The sequence below is a fragment of the Canis lupus genome, chromosome 17 (genome assembly GCF_003254725.2).
Source record: "Canis lupus dingo isolate Sandy chromosome 17, ASM325472v2, whole genome shotgun sequence".
Lineage (NCBI taxonomy): Eukaryota > Metazoa > Chordata > Mammalia > Carnivora > Canidae > Canis > Canis lupus.
The window spans coordinates 53822741-53844533 of record NC_064259.1 but is presented as its reverse complement, the minus strand read 5'-3'; the positions used below and the strand labels follow the sequence as shown (position 1 = coordinate 53844533).

Below are 21793 nucleotides of genomic sequence, written 5' to 3'. Positions count from 1 at the left end.
TTGGAAACTGAAGAGGCCCCCCCTCTAGTCCAGGGCATAGTGTTACATCCAGAAGGGCTCTGCTAATTTCTTCTTCAGCTCTTGTGAGAAGTATTGCAGGAGGCTTCTGTAAAGCCTTGCAACTCCATATGCTATCACTAAACCCTCCAGACTTGTATAGGGACGTCCCACTTTATGAAGAAAAGCCACCTTCTTGTTAAGAGTTAGCATGTCTTTGATCTTGGTCCACATTCAAGATGGTTCAGTGGGTGGCTGAGAGCAAGTAGAGTCAGAGGGGAGGAACCAGTCCTCGCCAGCCCTCTGTCTTGTCTTTCTTCACATGGACAAATACAAATGCTATCTACTTCGTTATTGCATTGTAAAGAAATTGAAGATTTTTTTTTTTTTAACGAAGGGCATTCCTGGATTGGGGGTCATCTATGTTTTTTGCTAAGTCTTTGTAATATTAAGTATAAGATACTTCAAAGTTCAATTCCTTGGGAGATGGGACTGTGGCCCACGTGAGGATGGAAAGAATCCCTGAAGGAAGATGCAGATCATGGGTTCACACATGAGTGTGGAACCTGGGACTACTCCAGACTTTCTCATCCAAAGTTCCTACCACTACCTATCAGCCATCAAGCTCTCCTCACATGATTTGAAATTGGTCTCTGGATATTTAGAGGAGTACCGGGGCCATGTGTTGTGCTTTCTGGAAGGATGTAAAAGCATGCTCGATTAATGGTGGGACACACAAAATGGGTGGCTATTTTGGAATGTGCTGGGTGGCAGGTGGCGGTCTAGTTACCAGCTGATAGTTGGTGTTTACCGTTGAAGGTCAGAGAGAAATGGCCCAGGAGAAAACCATGAAGACAGAAAACTCTCAGCAGATTACACTGTCCGGGTCCTGATACATAAGAAGATAAAAACAAAGAAATGTCAATCTGGATGATACCACTTCAGTCTTCCTTTTCACTAAACCCGTATTCCTCAGAACACACACACAGCCTATTTTCAGACCCTAGGGAGGCCCGTAGTCGAATTCTACCTGGGGGAGACGAGCAGTGTTGAATGAGAGTTGGGGATCGGGACTTAATGCCTGCAAAAGAGAAAGAGGGGTGAGTTCTCCCCCAGGAACATGCACCTGCCAGCCAGTCCCGAGGGGATGTAGAAATTGCCGTGTGTGTCTCAATGTGAGTGAAGAAAACCCAAGTACTGATGTATTACTGAAAGCGGGTGTGTGGGGCAAATTTGCAAAATCTCAAGATCGGGGAGACACACCACTGACACGGGCAGTCTCCGTGCTAAGTCCCCGCGTGTCTCTGACTCCGCTCCTGCGAGGCTGGATCTGCACTTGCCCGGGACTCTTTTATTTCTGGTGTAGCCTGGGGAATCAGAGAGCTTGGAGACTCTGCCACAGTTCCTCGGGCACGTTAAGAGTTCCCACTAGAAAAAAATGACCTAGGTAAAAATAACACCGTCCCCCGCACGAAGGGGTCTACCTGTGTTTGTATGAGAACATGCGTCCCTCCTTGAGAACTCGACGGCCAGCCGGTGCGGAGGGTCCTGGTCTGGGTGCCCGTGACCTCAGGCCGCCCAGCCCTGCCTCCAGCCGAGTGTCTGCAACTGGTCATCAGGGAACTAGATGAGAGAACGCGGATGGATCATTATTTTTCACTGTTGGAAAAACACCTGAAATCTATAACCAATTAAGTCTTGCCGAGTCACTCACTATCTTAAATCTCATCGTGTGTAAATTGGCTGACTCGTAGCTTCCTGCAAGTTTAAAAGGTGAACTGCCTGACAATCATTCCTGAACTTGCCCTTGCCCCTCATCCTGTGGTGAGCGCAGGCCTTCTGATGACTGACTCTGTTCCCCAGGGTCCAACGGGGTCACATGTCAGCCTCTCACTCGGAAGACCCCTCCAAGTTATTAATAACTAGGTAACATATTCTGTAATTACACAAATCAGGTTTTTTGGTTTCTGTGCAGTCCATGATTTGGCCCTTTTTTTTTTTAAGATTTTATGTATTTATTCATGAGAGATTTTATGTATTTATTCATGAAAGAAAATAAATACATTTATTTTATGTATTTATACAGAGAGAGAGGCAGAGACACAGAGGAAGAAGCAGGCTCCCTAAGTGTAGCCCAATGTGGGACTTGATCCCAGGACCCTGGGATCACGCCATGAGCCAAAGGCAGCAGATGCTCAACCACTGAGCCACCCAGGTGCCCTGTGATTTGGACTCTCATCATAAAAAAGCCATTGCTTTTTTACAAATAAGGCACATGAAACGCAGAGAGAATAAATCATTTGCCTAAGGTCACACCACTCTCAGGTGGGAGAACCGGGGTTCGAGTCCAAATCCATCAGCTCTGAATGTCATGCCCATTCTTCTGTACCTGTATATTCTTTTTTTTTTTTTTTTTTTTTTAGATTTTATTTATTTATTCATTAGAGACACAGAGAGAGGAGAGGGAGAGACACAGGTAGAGGGAGAAGCAGGCTTCTCACAGGGAGCCTGATGTGGGACTCGATCCTGGAGCCTCCAGGATCACGTCCTGAGCCAAAGGCAGATGCTCAACTGCTGAGCCACCCAGGCATCCCTGTACCTGTATGTTCTAAACTAAGGTCTCTGCACCTCTGTGACACCAACAGAGAAAATGGTTCATTCATTCACCAAATGTTGATTAAGCATCTGCTTAATCTGATGGAGGCAATGTTGTAGATCAAGGGTTGTCAAACTTTCCTAGAAAAGACCAGAAGGTAAATATTGATGGCTTCAAGGGCTATATGGTCACTCGTGATGATTCAACTCAGCCATTGTCGTGGGAAAGTAGTTGTTGACCATACATGGCTATATTCCAATAAGACCTTGTTTACAAAAACGGGCTAAGGCCGAACTGAGCTCATGAGCTGTGCCCCAGTGCTGGGCATGGGCTTACAGTGCCGAAAAAGGAAACCGGCAAAAATCCTTGTCTGTGTGAACCTTACATTCTAGAAAGGGGTAACACTTGTGTTTCCTGGCTTGTTTATCATGTAAAAACTGTCACAAAGTCTCGAAGGAGCTGAGACCTTCGGGGGAACGTCACCCAGTGCTGTCCTCATGGGCAGCTCGCCTTGCACCTCTCCTGGCAGATGGTCCTATTTTCTGTCTGAGTGCATCCGGGGCCAGGGGAGCCCACCCTTCCCTGCTCCCTGTCCCTTGCAGAGACCCTCCTATTTGCCTCCTGTCAGTCTGATCCCTTCATTCCTTTAGGTGAAACCTTCATGGGCCCTCTAACGGCTCCATACAGGAGAAATAACTTACAGGTGACATGACAAGCTCTGTCCCCACCACTCAGGTGGAATCACTAGGACACAGTGCTGGCATACCAAGATGGTCACCGCAGTCATACACAAACAATGAGAAACTGTGAAACCATTTCTGGAAGCCACAGAGAGAGAGCCAGTCAGGTGCTGAGACTGTGGGAGGTAGAAGACAGGGCAATTGAGACAGCAGTTGGGAAGGCTGGTAATAGTCTCTCTTCCACTACGTGACCTCAGGCAAGTCACTTCTCCTGGGTCTCAGCTTCCTCATCTGCAATGTGGAACCTGGCTGAGGTCCTCTGAGTAGTGGTGATTCTAGAATTCTTGAACAGGTAGCTCTCAGTAGACATCCTTACCACCTCACTCCTGGGTCTCTCCTAGGAGGCCACTAACCCAGATGGCACTTCTCTTCCAGCAGTCTGCAAGATCTGCCCTTATGTCCACTCTATGTTTGACTCTATTATTCTCTCTCAAGAGCTGCTTTGCATTCCCTGAGCATGTGTTAAAGTCTATGTTACCTACGACCACCAATGGCTTCCACCAATTACACTTTTCTGTTTTGCTCCACATCTGTGAGCAGAATGTTGTTTTGGGGCCTCAGATCAGCAGTTTGTAAACTCATGATACTAAACCAGACCTCTCTCCTCCTGTCCCCACCACTTGGCTCTCAAGAGGTAACTAACTCTATTGGCTTCCAGGCCTTCTACAGGGACCAATGGGCCTCCAGGGCCACCCAACGTGGCTTGAGACTCCCCTTCTATCCCAGGGTCCCAGGCTCAGACAAGAACTCCCTGGTTCCTGGCACCCAGACCTTTGGAAGTTAAATTGTCATCTGTCCCGTTGTCTGATCAAGCAGCTCAGCAGCCCTTGACCTTATTTTTTTTTAATTTATTTTTTATTGGTGTTCAATTTGCCAACATACAGAATAACACCCAGTGCTCATCCCGCCCTTGACTTTAAACAGCAACCACAAAACAAAACTGAGGCCTCTTGGTCAGGTTTCTTGAGCTCAGCAGGTGATATGCAAATTCTGGGAAATATTGTGAAATGGGTCCATTTCCCTTCCTGTGAAAAGCTGCTTATAACAATCTGCATAAAGAGAATGAATATGGTGTCAGGCATTTGGGTAAACAAACCTGCCAGATGGGCAGGCCATCCAGCCATTGTCACGAGTTGTGTGACAGCAATCAGGTGAGCAGCCGAGTTAGGGGCTGCTGGTGGGAAGTTCCAGTCTGCCTGGAAAACAAACCTGGTGAGGGAAGAGGGAACAGTGCTTAGAGCAGTAGCATATTTGTTGTGTCAGTTCATGGAACAATTATTTATTCTTCTTAAGCCTCTTATAATTATTTCCAGAAGAGTCAGTAAATCCTAGTAAAGTGCTCGGGTTCTGGAGTCGGACCACTGGGTTTTTCTCTTGGCCCTGGTGTTTATTCACGGTATGCCTTGGGCCAGGACTCTTAATCTCCTAAAGCTTCTGTTTTCTTCTATAGAGATGGGGATGATGATGCCTACTTCCCTGGAACTGATGTAACATACAGAATAGTGTCCAACATATGGCTATTAATATTACTATTTTCACTGGTTGTTCCAAAATATTAACCCAGCTGTTTAACATATAACAAGCCTTTAATAAATGTCATATGATTAAGTCATAACCTATGGGTGAGATGGTCCAGTCATTGCTTACAAAATCCCTGGTGAGAGATGAAAGATGTTATTTGCTGAATTTCCATCACTCAGCAAACCTTTATGCTCTCTGGGTTACCTCCAGCACTTCTGGAAGTTCAGAGTGTCGGAAAACATGTCATGTTTAGAATTCGGTAGAGAATATTCACACAGAAGGAGTCTCAGAGACAGTTTTTTGAGTTAACCCACAGAGTGATCAGCTGCCCACCCAAGGTCACACGGCAGGTGAACGGTAGAGCTGGGATCAGGGGCCGTTGGACTTATTTCCTTTAGGGTACACGCTTTCACTGTTGCTGTACACCTCACCTCACTGAGTACCTGGGCCACGTGACTGAATCCACTCAGGCTGTTGGTGCCAAAGCCACAGTGACCTTTGTTTAGAAGTCAGGGCTAGAACAGAGCTAGGAGGGAGCTGGGGCAAGATGGCACATTGCTCAAGAAAATGGAGAGACAGGTCCATAGGCCTTTCTCAACTTGACCTCCTCACCCCATTCCCCACACGCTACCCTTGGTCCCCCCTCCTCCTACAGCACCTGCATCTATGTACAGATGTCTGGGGACCTCAGAATCCTGACTCATCCAATCCATATGCTGTAGACTTTCCCTTCATGGAAGAACAAAGTCCCATGAAATTGCCAGGGAATCGCTTTAAGGGCAGCTTTGAAAATTTAACTAACTCTATTATTTTTGCACCTTTGGCCTTAAACATTTTCCACTCTATCCTAACCAGCTGTCCCTGGAAATAACCCCTCTCTTGAGTGGTTATCCTCCCTGGAAATCCATTTGTACCTAGAGATTCTTTGCCAGCATCATCCAGTTCTCGGGGCAGCTTCTAACCTCCCCCAGCTCCTCCTGGGTGGTACCACTGGGTAGGGGTTTTGTCACTAGGTAACTGCTATAGGACAAATAAACTACAGATGCCTTTTCTCCTCTAAGACTCAGCAACCTTGCTAGGGCCGTCCTGGATGGGCCTGTGGACAGAAGCAAGAACAGCCCAACAGAAGTAAAGGAGACCCAGAAAGACACTGCTCGATTTGGGGGTCAGTTTTCTAGCACTGGGATCAATTATTCCTGACAGGGCACCTGGGTGGCTCAGTGGTTGGGTGTCTGCCTTTGGCTCAGGGTGTGATTCCAGGGCCCTGGGATCGAATCCCACATCGGGCTCCCTGCATGGAGCCTGTTTCTCCCTCTGCCTATGTCTCTGCCTTTCTCTCTGTGTTCTCTCATGGATAAATAAAAAGAAAAATAAAATTATTCTTGACAAAAAGCTACTATTGGAGAAGCAGGTCTCTTTGGTTGAATATCCAGCTTTGTAAGCAGTGCTGTCCTCTTCTTATGTATGAACTCTAGTGTTAGTCATTAAAAGGCTTAAGAGGATTTTTTCCACAATTTTCCAGACAAGACTCTTCCCCCCAGTATGCATCTTTCCAACATGGATTGAAAGCCTTACATGTAAGGAGCACTGTGCTGAGAGCAGAGGCCAGAGACAGTGAAGTACGGTTCTGTCCTGATGATCTCTTCCAACTGCTCCCTCCCAGATGAATTTCAAGGCAGTGGAGAAGTACAGGGATAGATGTGTGCATGAGGCACTGTGCAGGACCCCACAAGGGCACTAGCCTCACCTGGGAATGGGGTATGGGGGTAATGCCCTAAAGAGCACGGTAAGTGGAGGAAGGGGAACACAGGAGGCAGAGGGGCCTGCTAGCCCGTGGAGGATGTGCAGGGAGTGGCCTGGGCCAGCAGTGCTGGAGCAGGAGGCTGGAGCGGGAGGCCGGGAGGAGGCTGACAGACAAGGCAGGTCTTAGAGAGTCCTGTCAGCTACTTCAAGACAAAAGGCACACTCGTTGATTTAGCCTGTAATTTATTATAATTTAAATATTTATATTTAAAAATATTTATTTTGGGGCACCTGGATGGCTCAGTCAGTGAAGCATCTGCCTTCAACTCAAGTCATGATCACAAGGTGTTGGATCCAGCCCCTCAGGATCGGGCTCCCTGCTCAACTGGGGGTCCACTTCTCCCTCTCCCTCTGTCCCTCCCTCTGCTTGTGCTCTCTCTCTCTCTGTCAAATAAATAAATAAAATCTTAAAATTGATTTATTTTAATAATTTATAATATCTATGCAGCGAAAGACAGAATACATTTCTTTCTCTTTTTTTTTTTTTTTAAGAGTGAGAGCATGCATGTGTGCACATACATGCATGTGCAAGGTGGGCTGTAGGCAGATGAAGAGGGAGAGAATCTGAATCCGGCTCCAGATTCTGTGCTGAGTGGGGAGTGTGATTCAGGGTCCAATCTCATGACCCCGAGATGATGACCTGAGCTGAATCAAAAGTCAGACACCCAACCAACTGAGCCACCCAAATATAAAAATGTAGAATGAATCTAAAATTCTCTCTCCTGGGATCCCTGGGTGGCGCAGCGGTTTGGCGCCTGCCTTTGGCCCAGGGCGCGATCCTGGAGACCCGGGATCGAATCCCACATCGGGCTCCCGGTGCCTGGAGCCTGCTTCTCCCTCTGCCTATATCTCTGCCTCTCTCTCTCTGTGTGTGTGTGACTATCATAAATAAATAAATAATTTAAAAAAATAAAAAATAAAATTCTCTCTCCTTTCCCACCTCCCTGTGCCTGATCCTTCTCCACAAAGGAATTAAAAACGGATTACAAGGTATCTTTCCAAGGAAAACAATGCATACACTATAATATTTGAATATATATATATGCGTACGCTTTCTCATTAACACCAATGATTTTGTACAATGTTTATTGTTCTGCACTTTGATTCTTTTTTAAAAATATTTATTTATTTATTTGAGAGAAAGATGGAGAGAGAGCATGAGGAAGGGGAGAGGCAGGAGGAGAAGGAGAAGCAGGCTCCCCATGGAGCAGAGAGCTCCATGTGAGGCTGAATCCCAGGACCCTGAAATCATGACCTGAGCTGAAGGCAGATGCTTCACCAACAGAGCCCCCCAGGCACCCCTGCACTTTGATGTTTTTAGGTGGCTTTTTTTTTTCATCTTATATCTTAGCAACCTCCCTGAATCCAGATATGCAACTGTAAGACATTGGCTTTACCAACTGTAGATTTCTCCAATCATGTACTTAAAGTCCACTCTGCTAGCAGAGTTGCATTGTTTTTGTCTATCACAAACATTGCTATAATGAACATTTTGGTTGTGTCCATTCCACAAATACTTATTGAGCATTTCTGTACACTAGGCACAGTTCTAGGAACCCAGGATATGCTAGTGACAGACGTGGGTGTTCTTTGTTCCCAAAGTCAATGGGAAAATTGCTGGACTAAAGTAAATGTGCAGTTTTAGTTTTGATAAATATTTTCAGAATGTCTGCTAAAATTGCTGCAGGGGCACCTGCGTGGCTCTGTGGGTTAAGCATCTGACTCTTGGTTTTGGCTCGGGTCATGATCTCAGGGTTATGAGATTGAGCCCCCTGTCAGGCTCCTTGCTCAGAGAAGAGTCTGTTGGAGATTCTCTCTCCCTCTGCCTGACCCTCAATCATTCTCTCTCTCTCTCTCTCTCTCTCTCTAATGAATCAATAAATTGTTATAAATAAATAAATGAATAAAATGGTTGCAGAAATCAATATGCCCTCTCAAACCTATGCAAATTGTCAGCTTTTCCACCCTGGCTGACAAGGACTGAATGTTCTCAAACTTTAAAAATGTTGTCAATCTGATGTGTGAAAAATGTCTTGCACGTGAGGAGTGAAACCAAGCATTTTTTCTTGCTTACTGACCACGTGTATATTTTTTCTGTGACACACATTCCTGTTTATTGGGCGTTTCTTCCATGGAATGATGATATACAGATTTGTACTTGTTCCTTGGAAACTAAGGAACTTTGTCCCTCATCGTGTGTTTCAAGTATCTTTTCCAGGCAATCTTTTGTCTTTGGGGTATTTTTTGCAACACTTCCTGGTGGAGTTCAAGTTGAGTCTTGAAGGATGAGTAATAATAATCACTGACTACTCATGTCCAGGGCTCAAGTGCCAAGCATGCTTCAAAGTGTTTACTATGTATCAACTCATTTAATTTTTACAGGTGAGATTATTATGATATAGAAGTGCAGAATTCAGTCTGTCCAGGTCCTCAGAGCTGCTGAGGGGCACAGACAGGATGAAGAGCTGTTTGCCAGGTAGCCTAGGAGAGGCTGCAAAGGCATGGAGCTGTGAGACAACCCAAAATATCAGGGGAAGTCCAAGAAAATATGTTTTGTATACAGATAGGCTGTTTGTGAAGAATGGGGGAGATAAAACTGGAGCAGCCCCCGGGCACACTGCATGCCTTCCTGACAGCTATGCTGCCCTCTGTTCTCTACCTGGGGTGGAGGCTCCTTGAACTCAGGAGCCATGTGCAGACCATGTCCAGGCAGATGGGAGCCAATGCAGATGCCCATCATTGTGCCTGTTACAGGGCGGTGTGAGGTGAGGTATTTTACAGGCCAAAAGGTCACAGACTCCCTCCAAAAGTAGATACAAGTGATTTTGGATGATCTGTCCTCCTGTCATTAACGTACTTATGCCCTTCCACCATGGAGGCAACACTGAGCCCTATGGGATGGGTAGAAGATTCTGGAATAACCACATATGCATTCAGTTCCTTTCTAACAGTGCTCAGCTCACTTCCAACTTGGCAGGGCTTGACAGCCTTCTCATAGGCTTCTCATTGTTGGGGCAGGAACTGTAGAAATATTGGCTTCAGAAGCAGTATAGTAAGGGAGAAAGCATCCTGGATAAGGAGCCTAATGTTGCAAAATTGCAACATCTTCCAGTCCTGAGGATGGCGGGCCCTGCCCTCCTGCCCCTCTGCTCATGGCAGATGTGGTTAATCAATCATGCACTCTTGCCTTCTGAACTCGGATATAGCCTCAGACTCCTCAAAATGGTGGCCCCCGGGAGCCTGCCCTGTTAATTGTGCTTGGTTCCTCAAACATAACATATTCATTATCCCCAACCTGACGGTTTCAAGCAGCCTATCTCGAGTCAGACATGCCTGGGTTTAAATTCTGGCTATGTGACCCTGAGCAGCGGCCTCTGCCTCTCTCAGCCACCACTCCACCCTCATGACATTCCCCACAGAGTATGTAAAAAGTCAAATATGGATAGTATGCCTTGAGAGCTCCTTGAAAAATGCAAAAATCCAGGTCTAGTGTCAAATCTGAGAAGTCACTTAAAATCTCTGGACTACTTCTAGTTTCCTTCCAAGAGAAATCAGAGGAAAAGATTAGACCATCTCTGGAGTTGCTTCCAATTCACTTAGTGGGACTGGGCTATTTCCCCCTCACCCATTCACTGATTCCTTCGGAGACTTTTTCCTGAGTGCTACGTTGGGTTGGGCAGGCACTGTTCTAGGCTCTGAGGCAGAGGCCTGTCTTCTAGAAGCTTACATTCTAGCCAGTGGAAGTACCATAAAGAAAATTCAGAGTGGGTGACTAGAGAGGGAGTGCCTGGAGCAGATCCCTGGGCCATGATTCTCTCGAGAAAGGAACCTGTCAAGAGAGCCAAGGCTGGGGGGGTCAGCCCTTTGCCCAATCAAAACACTTGAGAAATATAAGATTGAATGGCTGCCAGTCCTTCCCCCCCACCGGGCCCCTCCCCTCCCCCAAGCCATCTGGGAGTCAGAACTTCTCTGGAGAGGACCTTGGGTGGCCCTATTAATTCAGAATTGGACACGACCATATCACACACATATGTCCAGCATCCTTTCCCCTTGATAGACTCTTCTTTGAAATGGGGTGGTCTGCCTGACTTCCAACTGTGAAGCCACGGGCTTCTGCTCACTCATGTTGCTCAGGAGCCGAAGAGGCTATGGCTCTTGGGCTGGGAAGGGGTAGAGATCCTTTAGGTTCATCCTACTGTCCCTCCCCTTAGGTGGCCAAGCATCACAATGAGCAATGGGCATGCCAAGTGCTGTCTTCTTCATTGTCTCTGTGACAGCAAGGTGGTTTTCTCCCCCACCTACCCATATCAGTAACTTAGTGCACTGTTCTAAGCTAGCAGCATGTTCTGCTACCAAGAATTAGGAGCCCATCAGAAGAGATGGAATAGAAGACAGGAGGACCCAGGTCCAGAGACAGCTGGGCCATATTGCTGTGTTGCACAATGCAAGGGGTCACCATTTGTCATGTATTCTATTGAAATGGCTTCTGCTGGGGTTGGGTGTCATGACGGCCCTGGGGTGGCCTTGAGAATGTGAAGGAATGAAAAGACAGGGGTGGAGAGGAAACTTCTTTGATCATATAATTACCCCAATTTTTATAAGGGGTATGTGTGTTTGTGTGGGTCCGGGAAGGGGAGTGGGGTAGGGAACAGGGGTGGGCCAATGCTCAGACCCTAAATCCATTTACATGAAAAGTTGCAAGAAAAGAAATGGGAAAGAGCCTCCTGGATCCTAATATTCAGGGCTTACAGAAAACAAGGGAGAGGAGAGTTATGGTTTCCAATTTAGAAGTCTGCATGATGTGAGGCAGTCTCCTCAGGGCACTGCTGACAACAGGAGACCGCAAAGCACTTTTCTGGCTGTGGGCAGCTGTCATAAAGCCTTCAGAGGGGGCCACTGCAGGCACTTGACAGGAAGGACTTCCAGCCCTGACAGGAGGCCTGGCAGGAGGGGCTTAAAAATGCCACCAAGATTATCAAACCACAAATAACCAAAGTGAGGAGAAAAGAGAAGGCACAGATTTTCATCCGAACTGGCCAAGCATCCTGCGGGAGCTTCGGATTGCTGGAGGGGAGGGTACTTGCAAGCAGTCTGTAGGCAAGCAGGGCCAAGGGACAAAATTCAAACATGAAAGGGAATCTGATCTGGGAACCCAGAGAGAGCAAGCATTAATGGGTTCATAGCAGGACTCTTTATACTTATTGAGTATCTATCATATGCCAGGAACCATTTTAAGCAACTTAGCTTGGTTATCTCATTCAAGTTCTACATCAACTCTGTGAAGCTAGGGTCCCTGTTTTTAACAGATTAGAAAATCAAGGTGCAGGTGGGTTAAGCAACTTGCCCAGAGCTTCTCAGCTAACCAAGAGTGAGCTCTTGCTCAATAAATACGAGATAACTGAATGGATAAAAGAATGAGAAACAGGAGCACTTGGGTGTCTCAGTTGGTTAAGCGTCTGCCTTTGGCTCAGGTCATGATCTCAGGGTCCTGAAATCAGCCCGAGTCAGGCTCCCCGCTCAGTGGGGAGTCTGTCTCCCTCTTCCTTGGGCCCTCCCCACTTCATGCTTCTTTTTCTAAAATAAATAAGTAAAATCTTTAAAAAAAAAAAGAATGAGAAACAAATTTCTCTTCCACATGAAATATTTTAAGAGGGTACTAGATCCTTGGGCATGGCTTATCAGTATTTTGTTCATCATGGTATTTGACAAAATCTTTTAAACTCTTATAAAGAAAGTAGGAACTAAAGGTGAGAGAGAGTATAGTTGGTGGGATTTGTTGACCAATGACTATGTCCCTAAGAAGGCCTCCAATGGCATTCTCCTTCCATGACTCTCTTTGGTCGAATGTTCTTTTAATTTCAGATTCAGAATGACCTAAACTGGGACAGTTGAGTGAAGTGTGGAAGGACAGAATGAGAATTCCCAGAAGTGATTGGGACAACCAATCAAACGAACTGGGTGATTGAATAAGGATGAAAGTAAAGCCCTGCCCCTGAGGCTCAATAAGTTAACTGCCCTGTTAAAATCTGGGAGTAGACTCCCCAGAGGCTTTGATGAAGCCCTGAGGATAGGAGAGGACTCCACCCTTGATCTGAATTGCCCGCAGGCCTGGCTCCTTAAGTCCTGAGGGTAATCTGGGGTTGCATGGACAAATGTACAGTAACTGAGAAGGAGATCCTGTAGTATTTCACACTGGTGGGACCCCAATGGGAGTAGGTTGGTTTAAGCACATTTTCTGAGGGACACTGAGCATGCCCAGACAAGCGGGTTTAGGACGATCTTTGCAAACCATTTCACATTCCGAATTTACAAGGCTGCTGGGGATGCTTACCAGAGAAGCCTGAAATCTGGGGACATATGGAATATCTATCTACAGTTATTTGAAGAACTTAGCCAATGAACTCCAAAAGGTCAATGGGGTAAAAATTGTAGTGGGGCAGACCTTCGTCGTGTGGAGACTTACCATGAAGATTTTTGTCTTTGAAATATCTGAATTATGCAATGGCTTTTGGTCTCAATTTCTTCTTCTGTGAAGCAGGTTCAATAAGAGTAACTCTTTTAACAGGATGTTATAGAAAGAAACTGAAATGTGCATATAAAGTGCACAGCCCAGTGCCTGATGCACAGGGACCATTAGAAAGCTGGTATTTATCTTACTTTATAATGATTTATACTCAGAGCTGCCCTATAGTGGAACAGAATGCTGTTAGGGCAGTGGAACACAGTCAGAGGCTGTGAGCACGCTTCTTGCCAGTGATCACGCCTAAGTGTTCACACAGGTGGTATGCAAGGGATTCCATCACTGCACTAGAGTCGGTGGTCTCCAACGTCTCCTTTCTCCCACCTTCACTTCAAGGAACCAGTCTCATTCATCCTCAGCCTGAGTCTCAGTCTCCATGATTTGGGTAAGTCTGACCCCACCTCCCAGACCCAGAGGACGGTGTGAGATCAAGGCTTGGTCAGTGTGTACCTTCCCTGGTCATGGTGATCTGTTCAGGGACATGCCTGTTACCCAAGCCAGCCCAACGACAGCTTCAGGATGGGGCTGAAGCTGCTGCAAGAAAAAAGGCTTCTTGCTAACCATAAGCCTGGAGATCTTGGTGGCATTATTTGAGAAAGAGATCAAGAGAGAGAAAAGGGAATTTGAGAGATGGAGAGAAACAAATTCCTAAGAACATTCTGTTAACAACCACATCCAGCTATTCCTGAAACCCTCTTGGATAGTTAAGGTACTTTTGTCAATAAATCCTCCTTTTCTTCCAAGTCACTGTGAGTTGAGGATTGGCCCCTCAGGAACCAGAAGAGGAATGGCCAAGCCTCTGGAGGAACCAGAGGAGGGATGGTTCCCCTCGTCCAGAGGATAGTAAGTAACCTACCAGAAACTGGGAGAGATCACAAAGTCCTTTGGGCAATTCCAGTTGAAACAACAACCCCGCTACGAGCACACCTCCATGGGACACCTCAAGTGAGAGGCACCCAGCTGCACCCCATCATTCCACAGGACCACGAGAGACAATAATGAATCATTCCAGATAGCTACACTTGGTAACTGAATCACACATCCAACGGCGGCACCTCTGGGGAAATCCTAGCAAACACTGTAAAAACCTCCAGCCAAGGTGAACTCTCACTTTGTTTCTGGGCTACTCCGTAGCTAGAGCACAGTGACTCTACCTGCAGACCTTTATAACCCTTTGTCTAGTCTTTTCCTTATCAGTGCTTAGGATGACAGCCCTTCTTAAATTCTGGAGGATTTCTTTCATTCTTGTCCCTCATCCAGTTCACCTCCCTCTTATTCACCCAATCTGTGCGCACACATACCTTCAGGGTGGCTTGTAGTAATAAGGGGTCCTATTCCAATGTCCGGTCAATCCTTTTCACCTTATTTCAGGGAGGAATTCAATCAGGAAAACTCTTTTGGCCTTTGGAGTAGCTGTTATTTACAGAAGTTACTGATTAGATAAAATCTTTAAAGTTGAAATGTATGTACCCGTGGGTTTAGGAATCCTGCTGATAAGCATTTATTCTGTGGACATTCACAAAGGATGTTAATTGGAGCATTTTTGCCACTGGGGTGGGGGGAGGGAAGAACAAATTGTCCGTCTATAGGGACTGGTTGAGTAAATTATAGTACCTCTAAGTGTGGGATCTGTGAAGTCAGATTTTTTTTTTAAGAGATAAATCTCTGTGTTGATCTGGAAAGAGCTGTGGGGTACATTACAAAGTGGAAACAACACTCCTACCACATTGCATAACTCTGGTGGGCACCATGCATGTTCTGTGCTATGGGAATGCAGCCCTTGCTCGGAGCACCCAAGAATGCAGCGGGCTTGGTGTCCCAAAGAGTTGTGCTATCTTGAGGCTCTTTGGGTGTTAAAAACATGTAAGCGCCGATGGATATGTAGTTTTGTACGGTAAACATTCTTCCCCTGAGAGAGAAGCTAAAGAAAGTTCTCAAAGTGGTTGCCTTTGGGGAGAGAAAAATAAGCAGGGGGTGGGGGCAGGTGAGAGTTTTCGCTTTTATTTTGGACCTTTTTGGACACGTATATTATCTCATTCAAAGCTTGTATTCATCGATCATCTAGATGCTCCCTGGGGGTGGCAGAGAGGGGCCGATGGGCCACGTCTGTTTTAGTCTTCAAACTTCTCTATGCTAATTTTTCAAGCCCTACCATGTGTCCCTTCTCCCTAAAGACACTGCCAGGCCTGACCCTGCACCAAGCCTAGTTTTTGGAGATTATCCAACACAAGGAATCCAGCTGTCTCATGCAAAGCATAACATTGCTCCCGTGTTCTGCTTGTTTCTGCTGGAGAAAGAAGCCCCGAGATCCTCGGGTGAGCATATATTTTTGCCCCCGCCTCCACCCAGTGGCAGCCAGTGGGATGTGGGACTGGGGTGCAGGTGGGTGACGGCTCCTGCAGAGGGCCGATGCCCCCCCACTCCTCGTCGGTGGCCCCCATCACCAGCCGTCAGGCTCCTCCTCCATGCAGCTTCCCGAATGCCAACTCCCAGGGCTGATTGGAAGAGGGAGATGAGTCAGCAGATTTGCCTGATTCCAGGCTGGCCCGGTGCCAGCGTGATGCCCTGCCCGGGCTCAACGGCCTGGCGCCAGCAACAACCGGCAAGGTGGGGTCAGAGCCTCCTCTCGGGTTCTAGAAATGAGCTCATCTGCTTTGGCGGCCCTGGAAGCCAGACCCCCCGGGGAAGGGGAGCCGGGGGAGGGGGGTCTGGTCTGGAGGAAGGGCTGCCTCCTCCCCAGCACCTCAGGGAGAGGGAAGGGACTGGGTCTATGGCCGGAGGAGCCCGGACTGCCCATCTGATGCCACCCTCCAGGCAGAGGCTGCTCTGATCTGGCCCCTGTGCAGCCTGCAGGACACAAGGGCCGCCTCTTCCCATACATCTCTCAGCAACACCCTCTGTTCTCATCCCCCTGCCTCTTCTTGGCCGAGGGCCACAGCTACCCACAAGCCCAACAACTGGAAGAATTAAACAATCACTCAGGTACATCGGGAGTGGGAGACGTTCTTGCTGCCCGCCCTGACTCACTGTCTCTTTAAAGCTCCCTCTCCAGGGATCCCTGGGTGGCTCAGTGGCTTAGTGTCTGCCTTTAGCCCGGGGCATGATCCTGGGGACCCGGGATCGAGTCCCACATCGGGCTCCCTGCATGGAGCCTGCTTCTCCCTCTGCCTGTGTCTCTGCCTCTCTGTGTCTCTCATGAATAAATAAATAAGTCTTTAAAAAAAAAAAAAAAAAAAAAAAAAAAGCTCCCTCTCTAGAAGGTCAGTCGGGCTAAGGCACCTGCCCTCTCAAACCCTGTCCTCAAGCCCCTAGCACCTGTCCCATTAAATGTGCTCTGCATTCTAGGCTTTTCACAAATCAGCCAGAGAAATGACTGGAAGGAATGCTCTCCATTCTGGGCATCCCTTGAGTTCAGTTTTTGGGTTCTGGCTGCCTGAGGGAAATGCTGTCTTCTCCCAATGTTCATGATCTGACCTTCCCAAGTCGTGGCAGGGGAGGTCCCCATGGCTTCCCTTGCTTTGAATTGGGGGAGGCTCTTTTTCAGAGGCAGGGAAGTGTTCTTTGTCCTTTGGGGCAAAGCCTCAAAGACTTTAGATACTGGGGATCCCCTCCGTTGACAGAACAACGTGGAACATCACAACTCCTGGGTTCGAGATAATTCACAGATTGAGTGCTCAGATAGACTGAGCTTGCCACCCCCACGGATGCAATATGACCCAGCCCTCTGGTTCACTCACAATGGGGGCTCTGTGCCAACATGGCAGAGAGATGGCGAGTCCCTACCTGCGGCACATACCAGTCCTGCCCTGATCCTAATTCCCATGAAAGCCTGTCAAATAGGATTGAAAAGGAAGCTGAATGAAGCTGCGAACCCTTTCTCAAGGCTCCAAAATTCAGGACCTTTTAGCCAAAGGCCCAGCTCAGTCGTCCCTCCCCGTGTTGGTAGACCTCACTGGAGGAAGACCACTGTCCTTGGGGGTTGCGTGGGCCCTGGACTCGGAGCCTTTCTCCACTCATGACGATATGGCTGGAGGAGCTCACGGGGGCCACTGCCCCCCTGAAACACCCTCCTCTGGGTAATGGTAGCAACAGCTGTTGCCATTTAGGAAAGCACCTTGCATGCCTAGTCCTTTGTCCCGTGGTTATGGTGATGAGGCTAGAAGAGTCTCTGGGGCCCCCACTCTGGCCAAACCATTATCAAAATCAATTTTCAAATAGAGGCAACTCTCCCATTTTTCAGAGACTAATGGTTTAATCTGCACATTCTCCTCCTCCTCCTCCTCAATCTTTCCCTCCCTCCTCTTCGCCCTCTGCCCTTAGGCTCTTGTGGATACACCCACTGGTGTGGGAAGAGGTGGAGAACTCCAGAGCTATCAGTGTCAGGGCCTGTGAGATCCCGGTAAAGAGTTTGTTTAAGCAGAAGGTTAAGCGGAATACGGATTTTGAGTAACCTTGCTAAGCTCCTTCCCACTTACTGTGGGTAAGAGACAGCTACCTAGTGTTCTTTGAGCTCCTCTGCTAAGTCTTGCCAGGAGAAGAAATAGAAGGATTGAAATTCACCCCCTTGGAGTCAGGTCCCAGGCCAAGACCGGCCAGGTTGAAAAGGCAGGTGTGCCCCATGCTGCCCTGTCTTGCAGACCCAGGACATACATGTGTATTTACCCAGAACCTGGTAGATGGGAGAAAATGGGTTTTTAAGATAAATGAAGCACTCAGTTTTCCTCTCTTGAGTGGCTTGAGTTTTATATGCCCAAATCGAATAAAGTCACAAAAAAAAAAAAAAAGAAAGAAAGAAAGAAAGAAAAGAAAAGAAAAGAAAAGAAAACTCATTTTTAAAAAAGTTGAATTCGGGCAGCCCAGGTGGCTCAGCGGTTTAGCACTGCCTTCAGCCCAGGGCGTGATCCTGGAGACCCAGGATGGAGTCCCACATCAGGCTCCCTGAATGGGGCCTACTTCTCCCTCTGCTCGTGTCTGCCTCTCTCCCTCTCTCTCTCTCTCTCTCCATCTCTCTCTCTGTCTCTCATGAATAAATAAATAAAATCTTTTAAAATTAAAAAAAAAAAGTTGAATTCACATACAGTAGCAGTTGCTATGTCTTTCCTAGCACACAAGAGGACTTTCAAGGCTTAGTATGCTGCGTTGCATTTCCAGAAAACCAATACCATAATTTCTCTCTCTCTCTCTTTTTTTTTTTAAGATTTTAATTATTTATTCATGAGAGACACAGAGAAAGGCAGAGACACAAGCAGAGGGAGAAGCAGGCTCCCTGCGGGGATCCCGATGTGGGACTTGATCCCAGAACCCCGGGATCACACCATGAGCCGAAAGCAGACGCTCAACCACTGAGTCACCCAGGCGTCCCCATAACTTCTCCTTGTATTATCAATAATAACAAGTGCTAACATTTTGATATGTAAGTGCCTGACTTTATGTCTATATGAAAATATCTTTTTAATCTTTCTAACTCCATGAGGTAGAAACTACTGTTATTCTTGCTTGCAGAAAATGAGACAAAAGTTAAGTCACTTGTTCCAGCTTGCTCAGCAGCGAAGGGACAGAAGATGTTGTCTTATTCAATTTTCAGACCCCACCGTCTTTGATCTTTAGTGTGATCCGTGCCACATGATTTAGCCTTTTCTCTGGACCGCAACTACAACAACCCCAACAGTCAAAACCCCAGTCATGAAATTGGGGATCCCCAGCCCCACTCCCACCTCTCCATTGGCCTCCTGAGTCCCAGAAGACTAGCCTGAGTGCTCCTCTCTGCTAGACCATCCCTACCATTTAGCAGTGAATTGTACACATCGTGTGGTTTTTGGATTTGTTCTCTCAAGTACCATTAGGTCTTTATAATTTACCTTTTCTTGTGATATATTATCTCCTCAGAGTAAGAGTCTTGGGGGATGAGATGGTATCATACTCTATGCAGATTGTAATTTGTCACTGTTCCTAGATGATTCTGGGCACAGAGTAAGCCTGTAATACCTACTTTCTGATTCTTTAGTTGATTGATTAAGGTGTAGAAAGCATGTTGAGTACCTCTGGTGTACGTCTCACAGTGTTTAACTCAGCCCTATGCATATAGTAGATATTCAACATTTTTGTTGACTGAAGGTCAAACTACTGGGAAGAAAGAGTGGATGAATCCCAAGGTTACCAAGCAAGATGTCACCCCCTACTTTTCACATAGCCTCAAACCTACAGCTGGTGGGTAGTTTTGTGATGGGCAAGCAAGGGTCTGAGCTCATACAGGCCAGGTCCTTGGAACAACTGAGAGCTAGGATGGGGTATCTCAGCCAGCAGCCCCCAGGAACAGTCTGTGGAACTTAGTCCCGACGCCAGGCTCTGCCCATGTTAAGCCTTTGTCTTTGGGCAAATGACAGCAACCCCTCCAGCCCATTACTTTCCAATTGTTCCTGGACCTGAGCTGGTTCCGGTTGGATAAATCTGCCTCAGAACAGAGAGAGGGCTCCCTAGGAATCTGTGGGAATGTGGGGGAGTGGGCAAGATAAGAGACAGCAGGATTAAAAGATTTCACAGAGAAAGCACTCCTTTACACGGGACGATGCCCATGTAAACCAGCAGGCTGGTTTTAGAGCACTGATAGATCAGGATTTCTAGAGCCCAGCAACAAGAGAGTTTATATTTACCTAAACTTCTACAAACTATTGAGGCTGCTAGTCTGCCCGTCTTATGGGAGCCTGGGGCCATGCCAGGGTTCCCACCCGTCCTGCCAGGTCTCTGCCCACAGACTCCACTGCATGCCTGTTTCCATTGCAAGTTGTGAAAATCTCTATTCACAGGAAGGCTGATAGGTGAGACAGACCTCCACAAGAGGGTGGGTGGGAGGGAGCCCCAGTCCCACCCCACCCCAGCCCACTCTAAGGCACATGCCCTTGCACACAGCAGCATCCCTTCTGCCCACAGATGTGGGTACTATCTTTGCCTCAGCTGCAAGGCAAGGGCCACCGCGTGCACTCTGCAGGCCCCTTCTTGTCCCATCTTTAGGAGCCTGGGCTCAGCACTTAGGACCTCATCTGCCCTTGTTCACCACTGCCTGCACATCACAGGTCCTCCATAAAGATGTGTCAAATAAAGGATTTAACAACATGTCTATTAAGCTGTGCAGCATAGTGGCTGGCCTGGCAGTTGTATACATCTGGTGGGCAAGGGGGAGAGTGGGGGAGCACAGTGGGAAGGGAATCCACATGCTTGATGCTCATCAGTTCTCAGAGTGAGTTAGGGGTTGGCTCTCCCAGCTTCCTACCTGGGTTAAAAAAAGAAAAAAACCTAGGCCCAGGAAGGCACTGCATGCTCAGATGCAGCCTCCACCAGCCTCTTCTTAAGCCCTGGAATTACTTCCCTTGGCACTCAAGGTCCTTCAGACCCTCACTGACCTAACTCTCCAGGTCAAATTCCCATGCCACACAGCCTCTGCACTGCGTTCGGGTACTCTTAGTATTTGGTAATTCCCTCTTCCCATCTTCCTTTGACAAACTTCTCACTTTGGAGTCCAGAGTCATCACCTCTTCTGGGGAGTCTTCCCAGGATGCCCCTAGGCAGGCTTAGAGGTGACTGTCCTTGAGTCTCACAGTGCTCTGTGCTTTCCTCTGTCATGTAGTTGGTGCTTGCATTTGTACCGTATTTGGGTTACCTGGCTTTCTCTTCTCCTTCCCGGGTGATCTTCTAGAGGAAGGACCTTGTCCCTTACCCCTCCTACATTGCCTGCCTGCTGCAGAGCAGATGTTCCAGGAATGTTGTTGAATGATGGTCACTACTCTTTATTTAAACCTGGCACTTCGAAAAAGCTCTTTCTGGGGCACCTGGGTGGCTTGGGTGGTTTAGCCTCTGACTCTTGATTTCAGCTCAGGTCGTGATCTCAGGGTCTGAGATCGAAACCAGCGGGGGCATGGAGCCTGCTTCATGAGAATCTCAGAGAGATTCTCTCTCTCTCCCTCTCCCTCTGCCTCTCCCCCCTGCCCAAGCACGCTCTCTTTCAAAAATAAAAGCCCTTTCCTTATATTAACTCATTTAATACTTACAACAACACTCCTGCGAAGTAGATGATTGAGATGGTTATTACTTCAAAGTATTTTTATAGTCATCATGAGTCTCCCGTTCGATAGGAGAGGTGATGTAAGCACAAACTATGGAGGGGCAGAGCCCACCCAGCATAGAAGGAACACGCACACAGCCATCTCGCTGACCTCTTCCTGCTGGCCAGAACCTCTGTAAGCTCATTCTTGCCTCCTCAGGAATGTTCCCCTTGTCTACAGCCTTTCAAAATTACAACTGTCTCCAGACTCAGTCACATTTTCCATGACACTTCCTCTGCCCTCTGGCCCAAACAGCTCGCTTCTGATCTCCCACGGCATTAAAACCAGCATGTAACACATACTCTGATTTCTCTTATTGTGCCGTAAACTTGCATTATCCCCGACACGGAGGACACTATGTGCTCCACTGGGCCAGCCTCTGAGTCTTATACTCTCATTTTCCCTCCCCTGTGCTCCGCAGATTGTTAGGAGCGCGGGAGGTGCTGAGCCCGAGAAGTGCTAGGTGGATAGAGGTGCAGGGGGATACTTTCTGACACCTTAAATGACGGAACACCTAGGA

General features: G+C 47.4%; 1 long non-coding RNA gene across 4 annotated transcripts in view; it reads right to left on the bottom strand.

Annotated features, from left to right (window-relative positions):
• Window positions 1–21793, bottom strand: part of LOC112664145 (uncharacterized) — a 66338-nt gene that overhangs the window by 18439 nt on the left and 26106 nt on the right. For 2 of the 4 annotated variants that reach the window (XR_007403106.1, XR_007403104.1), the window contains exons 2-4: window positions 1482–1620; window positions 1028–1078; window positions 788–886 (exon numbers count right to left, since the gene is read on the bottom strand). This is a non-coding gene — a long non-coding RNA (uncharacterized LOC112664145). The remainder of the gene's footprint in view (window positions 1–787; window positions 887–1027; window positions 1079–1481; window positions 1621–21793) is intronic. The other 2 variants (XR_007403105.1, XR_007403103.1) reach the window with 1 other exon arrangement.